The sequence below is a fragment of the Marmota marmota genome, unplaced genomic scaffold (genome assembly GCF_001458135.2).
Source record: "Marmota marmota marmota unplaced genomic scaffold, marMar, whole genome shotgun sequence".
Classification (NCBI taxonomy): domain Eukaryota; kingdom Metazoa; phylum Chordata; class Mammalia; order Rodentia; family Sciuridae; genus Marmota; species Marmota marmota.
Window position 1 is genome coordinate 16322 of NW_026000223.1, and position 11449 is coordinate 27770.

At 39.0% G+C, this 11449-nt stretch overlaps 1 pseudogene; it reads left to right on the top strand.

Moving 5' to 3' along the window:
- The first annotated feature begins 3891 nt into the window (after positions 1-3891).
- On the top strand, positions 3892-5523 carry LOC107155324 (annotated as a pseudogene).
- Positions 5524-11449: the final 5926 nt, after the last annotated feature.

The window sequence follows — 11449 nt, forward strand, 5'->3', positions numbered from 1 at the left end:
AGTTTAATAAACTCGAGTATTTCCAGGAATAGAACCATTTTTTTTTCTTTTTCATTAATGATCTCTGCATAGCTTTTATGGTTGAATTGTTATCCTAGTTGGGATGAGTAAATAGATTAGTAATACATGGTTCCAAAACAATGAATGGTTAATTATGTTGTAACTTATAGTTTTGCACCATCCACAAGGAAATATTATATCTCTTTAGTTTAAAAAAATTTAGTGTCACAGCTTAAAACTTTAATCAGGCTGTGTATGAATTCTAAATTAAATTTTATCATACATAATTTGGTGAAAATCTCCTCTAGGGAAGAGATGCATTTCATGGAGTTAGATCTTATTTTCAGCTGCTGGTATTTTTTAGGTAGAAAACACTGTCAAGTAGCTCAAGGGAAAAGTGTCTAAAATTTTAATGGGGAGAAAGTTTCTTACTTAAGAAGCAGTTTTGATGATACCTAGGAGTGATATTCAAATATTTTACAACTGCCTTGGTATGAGTACTAGTCAGTCAGAGTAAAGACATAGTGCTGCAGGTTGTGGTGGTCTGAGTTATTTGTGGGGCTCCTGGAGGACCCCTGGTGTGGTCCAGTGATGTTTACCAAGAGGGATATTTTTTACCACTGTAACAATAATTTTAGTTATGAGAGTGTTTACTGGTTTTATTTGATCCATGGATTCTGCTGGAACTCATAGGAAACATCTTCCGGACTCCCTGGATGCCCATAGCATTTCTCCTTGAGTTTTTTGATGTCTCCTTCAAATTCTTATGGTACTATGATGGTGAATCTTTTTGTCAAGCAAATTGACATGTCTCAGTAAATTTTGCACAGTAGATTCTCTGGAATGAAGATTCCCATTTCATAGGGTAACGTGTCAGAAAGGAAACATTAATCTTTTCATTTGGTGGTGGTGGTGGGGGGGGTACCAGGGATTTAACTCAAGGGCACTTGAACACTGAGCCACATCCTCAGCCCTAGTTTGTATTTTATTTAGCAAAAGGGTCGCATTGAGTTGCTAAGCACCTCACTTTTTGCTGAAGCTGTCTTTGAACTCATGATCCTACTGTCTCAGCCTCCTGAGCAACTGGAATTAACAAGCATGCACAACCATACCCAGTTAACTAGTTTCTAATTGTAGGGTGCTACTGATTTCCTACAACAGAATGTTGCATCTTACAAAGAAAAACAGTTTGTACTAGAATTTTGGTAAGAAATGTTATTACAAGTTTTGGGAAAGTGCACAAATAGCTGTTCCTGAACTCTGGAAATATTCAGGAAGCACATGGGGTACTACATCTGTCATCATGATCTCTGGTGATCTGGGGAATGATGATGTGAATGGTGCAGAACTTTCTCACATTTAAATATTGGTAAGACCTGGTGCTCATATCACAGAGTGGAAAGTCAAAGGTAATTGACTAAGACTTAACTTTTTTGGCTGGGTGTGGTTTGGTATCTTGTTAGTATTTGATATGCTATTATAGTTTCTATATCATTTGAAAATCCTAGAATCCTTCAAAGTAAAATGATTTTCAAGAATCTTTACTTTTTTTCTTTTCTACAATGAAACAGGAAAAGGAGAGTAGAAAGGAATGAAACAGCATTTGATGTCTGTTCTGTTTGTCCTTTTAATGATGGGAATAGCTCTTTTATAGTGAAGATGATGATGATGATGATGATGATGATGATGATGATGATGATGATATTGTTATTGACCTCCATGTTCAGATGAGGAAAAGGCTCAGGAAATTCACTTGAATGTAGGTACCTTGATACAGATGCTGTAAATGCAAGCAAGCTACTCTCATTTAGTGACTATTACATCCAAACAGAAACAATTCTGGCAAATAAAGAGGAACTTTAGCCTGGTTTTTGTGTGTTTTACTTGATGGCTAACTGGTTATATTTTGTATGGAACTGGAGACAATTGGCTTGAGTTCGAGAGTTGTTGCCTTTTAGTTGTGTGCCTTAACCAGTAATCTCTCTGAAACTTACTACGATTTCTGTTTCTATAATTGAATATCGCCCTTGGTAAATTATAGAGAAAAGACATTTTATTTAGCATCCAGAGAGGCCTATAGGGTCATGAGGTGACAGAGGACAGCAGGACGTGGTGTTGCATCTTAATGGATCTGGAAGAGCCTGTGGTCTTTTTTTTTTTTTGAGACAGGGTCTCCCTATATTGCTGAGGCTGGACTTGAACTTGTGATATTCCTGCCTTAGCCTCTTAAATGGCTACTAGGATTACAGGTGTGTGACACCATGCCCAATTGATAATTTGATTCTGATACATGTATCTATATTGTGAAATATTCACCACAAACTAATTAACATATTTGTAACCTCACATAATTACATTTGTTAAAATGTTTCTAAACTTTTATACCCTTTGGAACTGGACAAGAGTTTTAATTTTTGTTGATAAAACTCTGGCTTTAGAAATAGAATTGGTCTAATCATACATGGTGGCATAACGCCTTTGAAATTTAGAGACATTTAGGAAACCAAAGGCTACTACAGAATGCTTTCCTTCAAACATTAGATTTGGCTGATCAAAAACTCAAGCATAACTAGGAACAAAAATATATTAGGTGTCTTTTATTTACATCAAGCAATGAACTCTATCTTAACAACAACATAATTCATCTACAGGAACTAAAGTCATTTCAAAGAGTCACATCTTATCCTTCTTTTTGCTATATATTTATAATTACCCAGGTACTTAGAAGTTTTTCATCCTATAAGGGGTCAAAAGAACATCTGAAAAAATGATTTTGAAGACTTAAATAAGTGGTATTCTAGAAAAATTGACATGAAAGCCAACTCAAATTCCAAGTTCCTTTTTTTTAAAGATAGAGGGAGAGAGAGAGAGAGAGAGAGAGAGAGAGAGAGAGTTTTTTTAACATTTACTTTTTAGTTTTCAGTTGAAAGAACATCTTTATTTTATTTGTATGTGGTGCTGAGGATTGAAACCAGTGCAAATGTGCATGCAAGGCAAGCATGCTACCTCTTGAGCCACATCCCCAACCCCACATTTTTTTTTAGAAATATTGCATATGTAGTACTTTTAAAAAGCAACTTGTTACAACTGATTTTTGCCCATGTTAGCAGCTTTTCTAAAAAAAAAATACTTTTGAAATAGTCTCACTTGAGAGTTTTTATATAGAAATAAATCAGATTACTTCTATAGTAAGTGTGAAAATGATGCAGATGTAGCTCAGTGGTAGAGAGCTTGCCTAGCATGGAGAAGGCCTTGGGGTTTAACTCACAACAATGGAAGAAAAGGAAAGGGAGAGAAGGGAGAAAGAAGGAAGGAAGGAAGAAAAAAAGAGAGTGGACTAGAGGGGTGGAAAAGGAATGAGCCATTACAATAAAAGGGCAAGTGGTACAAATAAAAATATATGATATACTAGCTCTTCAAATTATTTTACAAAGTTTTAGATTTTTAGTTACATTAAACTGGTTGACATTATGACTAATGCAATAGCACATAATAAGCTCCACCATGGCCTGGATGAAACTAAACCAAGGGGTGGGTGGGATGGAAAGGAGCCCTCTCTGGCTCAATTGGGACAGACTTGAACCTGCACTGCTTTAGGATGCACAGCATAGTGAAGGGGCCCAGACTTCCCTGACAGGCACTTGAATGTGCTAGGCCCCTGAGAGCCTATGACTGTGGCTTCCCATGTCTATGCCCACAGCTACACCACCCTGCACCCCTGGAGCTTTTTCACAATGGTATGCTCTGTTGCCTGGTGCAGGTTTGAGTTCCTGAACAAAGACCCGAGTGTCCACAGCCTTTGGGCATGGATGGGCAGGCTGTGTCTGCAGTAGCTGATTGATCCATGGAATCTGCTGGGCCTCATAGGAATCATCTTGTGGACTCCCTGGATGCCCATAGCATCTCTCTTAAGAGTTTTTTGATGTCTCCTTCACACTGCAAGCAGCCTTAGTGTGATGGAGGGGCTAAGGGTTGCCCCTCAGCTGTATTTGCAGTTGGTCCAGGAAGAAGTATACATGGCTTTAGCATCATTGTCTGCAGATATGAAACTGGGCCCTCATTCTTATGGATATCCTTGGGAGTTGGTGATACATGCAGCTGTTGGATTTTTTGCTGTTCTTGGGTTTATGTGGAGATGTTGTCAGTGTGTTAGAAGCAGGTGTTATGTGAGAAGAGAAAATAAGGTGGCTCTAAAACTTGCTGGACTAATTGAAGAAAAATGTCAACTACTTGAAAAAGTTAGACTTGTTCAAAAGGAGTATGAAGGCTTAGAGTCATCTTTAAAAGATGCCATTTTGGAGAAGAAGTCAATAGAAGCAGAAAATTTGGAAGCAATATATGAAAAGCTAGATAGGTCTTAATCTAAACTTGGGGATGAAATACTCTTTCTAGAAAAAGAGCTAAAAGAAGAGAAATCTAAACATTCTCTACAGGACAAATTGATGACAGATATATCAAGAAGGATTAAGTTCCTAGAAGATGAATCAAAACCCCTCAAGTTACTATTAGCCAAAGCTGAAACAACCTTGAGAATATTTCAAACGAATGCTGAAGGATTTAAGGAAGCAATAAAAGAGGTTTTCAAAGAAAATTCCCAACTTCAGGATAGTCAGAAACAACTTTTACAAGAAGCTGAAGTATGGAAAGAAAAAGGGAATGACTTTAATAAACAGAAAATAACATTGGGAGACTCTACAGTATATGCAAACAAGTTCTAAGAGAGAAAGAAAAACATGTTAGTCTCTTACCGAACACTTGGTGCAGATGAAAGATTGGGCTTCTGTTCTTGGAGAAGAACTAAAAAAATAATGGTAACTTGGAATTCAAAATGAAGAGTGAATCAGAAATTGGTGCTCACTTAGATGATCAGCCAAAAGGAGCTTTGAAGGAACAGGGTTAAATGCCCCATTTAAAACCTTAGAAGGAGAAAGAAATAAAATGTTTACTTTCTTATCTGAAGTAGATGAAGTAAAGGAAGACCTTATAGAACATATTAAAAATCTTCAGACAGGGCAAGCGTCTTTGCAGTCAAAAATACACAATTGTAAAAAGAGAGAATCAGAATCTTCAACAGAAATTTAATGTCAAGATTGAACTAAATCAAAGAATGTAATGAAACTCCAAAGAAAATTAATAGTAGAGGGAAATTACTAGGTAGAGTGAGAGGAAAAACTTTCCGAAGTGGATGAAAACATCAGCCATGTAACTGAACAGCTGGAGAACTATAGAAAGCAAGTCAAAGATCTTGAAGAAGAATTGGAGAGAACCATTCATTCTTATCGGGCAGATTATGTACTATGAGAAAAAAGCACATGATAATGAGCTTGCAGTTCAGAGTGCTAAAAGATACCTCAAGATTTAAGGAGATAAAATGTTCACAACAGACAAAAATTAACTGAAAATGTGGTTAAATTTAAACTTTTAGAAAAAAATGATACTTATGCACTTGATGATTAAAATACAGCCTTTGCCAGAGAGCATTCCCCAAATGGTCCCCCAGTATTGGGAATTCAACTGAAATGAGAGGTCCTCTTTTGGAAAAGAAGAATCCACTCATATTCTCATCTTTGGTGCCAGTGGGAGGAGAAAGAGGCTCAAGAGGCCAAGAGAAACCTCTAGGATCTCAGTTTATCAATGAAAAGAGAAAATCAGGCTATGTTGAGTAAACTGATCCTCAGAGAGTGCCTTATAATACTGAGCCCCTGTCACCTCCATGGGAAAAGGCCTGTAGGATGAGGATCCCTTCACCAGGCCAAGCATAGTCTGATCCACATCTTCCTCTACAAAGGCATATATATATATCAGGTCATTAGGTTAAGATGTGCTCATTCATGCCAGGATTGTTTGGTAGGAGTATGAGTAATTCTATGGGTTAAAATTATATTCCAATGAGCAGCAAATAGTGCAAAATCACAGGGTATATATGCAGGGGCATTATCTGTTTTTAAATAAGCAGGCTTGTCCATAGTGGCAAAGCAGAGTAATAAATGGGAATTGTAAGTAGGTAAATATTTACATCAATCTGCAGTAGCCCAAATAAACCCAGACAGATATCAGTGGAAATATGAAGAAAGGAAAAAGAATTAAAAGGAGGAAAATGGGTTAATACCCATTTGCCTAAGTGCATTAGAACGTTACTCCTTGTGGGTTTACAGATTCCCACATAGGGACCCAGAGGGTGTACAATGAGAATAGTTATTGACAGTGGCCTGAGCTTTTGGGGAAGAAATGGAAAAATCTTCATTCATGAGCAGAAAATCCATGATTTTTTGATGAGAAAATCCATGAGCTTTACAGCATCTGACAATAAAAGATTAGGAACATTACAGCTGTGTCTTTGTGGGTATTATTCTCTGTCAGAGGTCCAGGAATCTTGGTGTGGCCATGCATATGTGCAAGGAAGATGGGGCACTTGTGATGCTGTGAGTCTGAAGTGCTATAAAAAGAGATAGTAAATTGGAATACAGATGAGGGAATAACACAGCTACAGAAATATGAGGAACACGTTTAGATATATATTCAGAATCTGTGGTAATGTTTAAAGTAGTAGAAAAAAATCTCAGTGCCATGATAATGGAAGTTAATTCAGCTTGCTGTGGAGAGATTTGAGGCAGGATCCTGTTGTTTCTTTAACAACTGAACAAAAAGGGAGAAAGTAGTTTGATGTCAGTAGTAATTTCTAATTTATTCATTTAAGAAATCATATTTATGGAGATTAAGCCCAATTATGTTAAATTTAATTTGCTTATTTTAATTGTAAATTACAATATCAGAAAAATATGATTAACAGTATTAATCATCTCTTCTCTGTAGAAGAAAAATTTAGAAGCAATGGACATTATGTTCCATTTTAAACTTTTTTTAGAAATAAAGACTTTATTTTCTGGCCATCTAGAATTTTTTAAAATTTATTTATATGCAGAAGTTTCTTACTCATTGGTGGCATACAAATTAAAACACAATATGTCACTATTGCTCACCCATATAAATCACTAAGATAACAAAATTCAGACTGCAATAAGTTTAATTGAGGATATCCATGTTACTAGTGGATTGAATTCATACAGTTGTTTTGGAAAGCATTGGTAATATATACTAAATTTCAAATATGTGTAACTGATGATCCAGAAATTTACTCTTAGGATATAAATAACAAGAATACTTACATGCAATTTACCCAAACACATCTACAACAGCAATCATAGGAGAATACTTCATCCTCCAAAGAGGAAGCAACCCAAATGCCCACAGGTGGTAAAATTCTTCAAGGCACCTCTTATTCATAGAAAAAAAAAAAAAGAACACAATAGGAGGCTATCAAAAGGCAATGAAGAGACTTGGGCTTCAGGCAGTGGGACATGTGATTCTTACAAACAATACTGAAGATAAAAGGTTACTTCTTTCACTATATAATTCCATATACATAAAATATAAAATGGACACAAAAAAATGCATTCCTATATTGCTAATTGGGTTATGTTTAGAGGGTTATGACAGGAAGGGAAAATGGAATTAGAGGCTGCAGGCTCTGCTCTAGTTCTTTTTTGTTTGTTTGTTTCAGTTATAGATGAAAGTAGAATGCAATTATGCAGTTTGGTATATCATACATAGATGGGATATTATTTCTTATTTTTGTGAGTGTACATGTTGCAGAATCATATTGGTCATGCAGTCACATATATACCTACAGTAAAAATGTCTGTTTAATTCAACTCTCTTTTCTATCCCCACATCCTCTCCCCTCCCCTTCCATCACTTTTCTCTACCTAATCTAAGGTAACTCTATTCTTCCTTACTGACCCCTGCCTTATTGTGAATTAGAATCTGCATATTAGTAAAAAAATAATAGATGTTTGTTTTTTGGGGATTGCTTATTTTGCTTATCATGATATTCTCCAAATCCAACCATTTACTAGCAAATTCCATAATTTTACTCTTCTTCAAAACTGAGTATATATTCCACATTTTCTTGTCCATTCATCTATTGGGAGACACCTAGTTTGGATCCATAGTCTAACTATTGTGAATTGAGGTGCTACAAACACTGATGTGACTGCATCACTACAGTATGTTGATTTTAAGTCTTTTGGGTATAAACCAAGGAGTGGGTCATATGGTGGTTCCATTCCTAATTTTCTGAGAAATCTCCATGATGCTTTCCATAGTGGTTGCACCAATTTTCAGTCCCACCAGCAGTGTATGAGTGTACATTTTTCACTGCATCCTCGCTAACATTTATTGTTGCCTGTATTCTTGATGATTGCCATTCGGACAGGAGTGAGATTAAATATTAGTTTTTATTTGCATTTCTCTAATTTCTAGAGATGTTGAACGCTTTTTCATATGTTGATCCATTGTATTTCTTCTTCTGTGAAGTATCTATTCAGTTCCTTAGCCTATTTATTGATTGGGTTATTTGGTATTTTGGGTGTTAAGATTTTTTGAGTTCTATATATATCCTAGAGATTAATGTTCATCCTGCTCTAAGGAGTTCATTCTTTGAAGTTTGGAGAGCAGCACCTAGGAAGAAGAAATTGAGGGTAATCTTCTCGGGTATGTGCAACATTGGATGGCATGGCCCACTTTTAAGGGCTATGATATTTCTGGGCTGGAGAACTGCAGCTTGTGCAGACTCTACCTGTCAATGGAAGAAGTGAATTGTGTTTCATCTCAAAACTCCAGTTTCACTAGTGATTCTCCCCACACATCTGAAGGTAACCATGCCAGGTGATGGAAATGCTCATTGCTTGACTGGAAGTCACCTCATGGTGTTAACACACTTCTCAATATTATGTTGTACCCCTTGAATATACACCATTTTATGAATTATGTTTCAGTGAAGCTGAAAAAACAAACTTGCATATTTATATAGCGTAATGTCTCTAAATGCCAAGAAAATATTTACTGCTCCATATCTAGTGCCTGAGTAATTCTGAAACAGGGCTGTGGCCAGAGTCAAGGGCCACAATGTGGCCTGCCAGCCTTTCCAGTGTGGTGCAGGACCACATCTCTAGTGCAGGTGGTTTCCTAGAGGAGTACCTGGGATTCTCCAGGTCTCACTTAGCAGAAGCCAGGCTGTCAAATGATGCTGGTGGCGGGTCCTAGAAAGGTGGCAAAGGCATAGAGCCAGACCCGCCTCTCCCTGTGCTCCCTGGTAACTGTACCTCAGAACCCCCAGTGGCTCTCCAAAAAGTCGCTGCCTTGGTGAGCAAAAGAGCTGGAACCCACATCCCTCTGAATTCACTGCATGCTCAGCACCTCTTGCACTCTTGGCTGGTTCCCTCAGGTCAGAAAACTCTGGACCTCTTGCTGGCTATGGCCTCCTGGGGTGGCTTCTCAATCTGGCTTCAAGGAGAAGCTGCACTCATTTGATTCCTACCTAGAGGCTCTGTGAAGCTTTCAAGTCTATTTTCTTCTTTGCTCTGGCTACTAGGAACCCCATTGACTAATATTTGATGGTTAGAGGGTCTCCAGCTACTCTTAATTATCATTAATTTTATTATTTTCCATTTTCTGAATTTCTGTCTTTATAATTTTATGTTACTGAATTATATATTTTTATGAAATGCCATGACTTCTCTTTTAGAACTAGGTTGAATAAAATTAAGAGGTAAGTCAGTTAATTTTTGTCACTCAAAGAGAAATCACTCTCTGTTCCTTTGAATGCTGTCTATTTGCCAAAGCTTACATTGAACTGAGGAGAAATGGGATTACGGTTGAAGGAAACACAGGACCTGAGCCACAGTGAATGACCTTCCAGCCCCAGAGGGCCCTGGTCCTCTGTGGACAAGGGTATGGGACCACTGGGCTGGTGGGTGGGGCAGGAGGGACCACTCCTCCACTTGGCTCCTTTGAGATCATCTGTTCCATCACACTGAATGAGTGCAATGAGGAACTAAGATTGTATTAGGGAAAGGAGCCCATTTTTTAGCAATCCAGATGTGTAAGTAGTTTTACAAGAGTTTGTCTCCAGGGTCTGTGTCAGGCCCTGGGTTCCATGGGCATTTTAGCCTGGCCTCTGGAGTGGGGCTGGGGTGAGTAGACAGAAAGGGGGCCTGACAGGGTGCTCTCCAGGGCCCCTGAGCAGCACCTGAGAAACATCAACCCTATGTTTGCCCTCCTGCTGCAGAGCCTTCAGGGAAACACTGTCATTCAAACGCACTTGAAATGCCTGCACCTGGCCTAATTTTCTATTTGCTATTTACTTGGGGAGTTCTTTGATCATCAAAGCTTGCAAGTAACTTCAAATGAAAGAAAAGAAAATGCAATTTTCTGGAATGGTGGCCCTGGATGATATCTGTTCCTGGCCCCTCTATAAGGGTGAGCTATGCCCTTGACCCTTTTGCAAAGGCAGGTGGAGCCAGAGAAGCATTCTCCTTGAGTGAGATTACTGCCAGTTGCCTGGTTACCAGAGTGAGAACCATGAAGGGACAGGGCTCTGTGTGTCCCTGAAGGTGGGGTATTCCACTGTCACCATGATGCCATATGTGTGGAGCCACCAGCCAAGTCACTGGCACATGAAAGCTTTTGTCACTTCCAGTGAAGGCCTCCTCTCACCTCTTCACAGCCCATGTGTACAGGACAGTGGAGAAGAGTGGCAATGGATTAATACATAAACTTCATGAGCCTCTGCTGGGGAGCAGGCAGGCACTCATTGTGTGATCTGTGACACTTTATGAGAGCATTCTGAAGTACACATGTCTATTTTCCCCATTCTACAGATGAGAAGACCGAGGAGGAGATAGCATATAGCCCAGAGAGCAACCAGGAAAGCATGCATGGATGTGTCTGCATTCGCAGTTGACCTGGCTGTGTGCAGCTAGTGACAGGACCTCCAGCAGCTCCACAAAAATGTTGGAATGAAGAATGCTTCAGTGGACTGACCCTGAAAAGGATGGCCTGTGCGACACAACAGCAGAGCCTGGTGAAGCTGGGATCCAGTCCAGCATGCTCAACTTGACTGAGGGGTCCACGCAGCCCAAGGGGCTGTGAAGCCTCTGTGCCCTCCTGTGCTCATTCCAGAGGGGAGGCAGGTAGCTGTGCCAAGGAGCTAGTGGAGTGAGAGCCTTTAATGGACCTTAAGCAGCCACATTGGGCCCAGGCTCACACAGGGTCTCCAGGTGACCTTGGAACAGGTGGTTTCTGTAGCTTCCTTTCCTCATCTCCAAAAGTGGAAGACTTGAAATGGTAATTTCTAGGGTTCCTCTAGGTCTAAAAATTACCCCTCCACTCCAAGGAATGTGGACATTGGAAGTGACATGGTAATCCAGCATCAAGAATGTAGGCCATGGAGGAGGCTTGCCAGGGTTTGAATCCTGGCACTTTGGCCTCCTGTGCAAATCTCATTAAGTTAATCTGCATAAGCCTCTGATCTCATGTGTGTAAAAATAGAATGCTGCATATCCAACTGCCCTTGGGAGGATTAAGGAAACAGAGTGGGCGGGACATG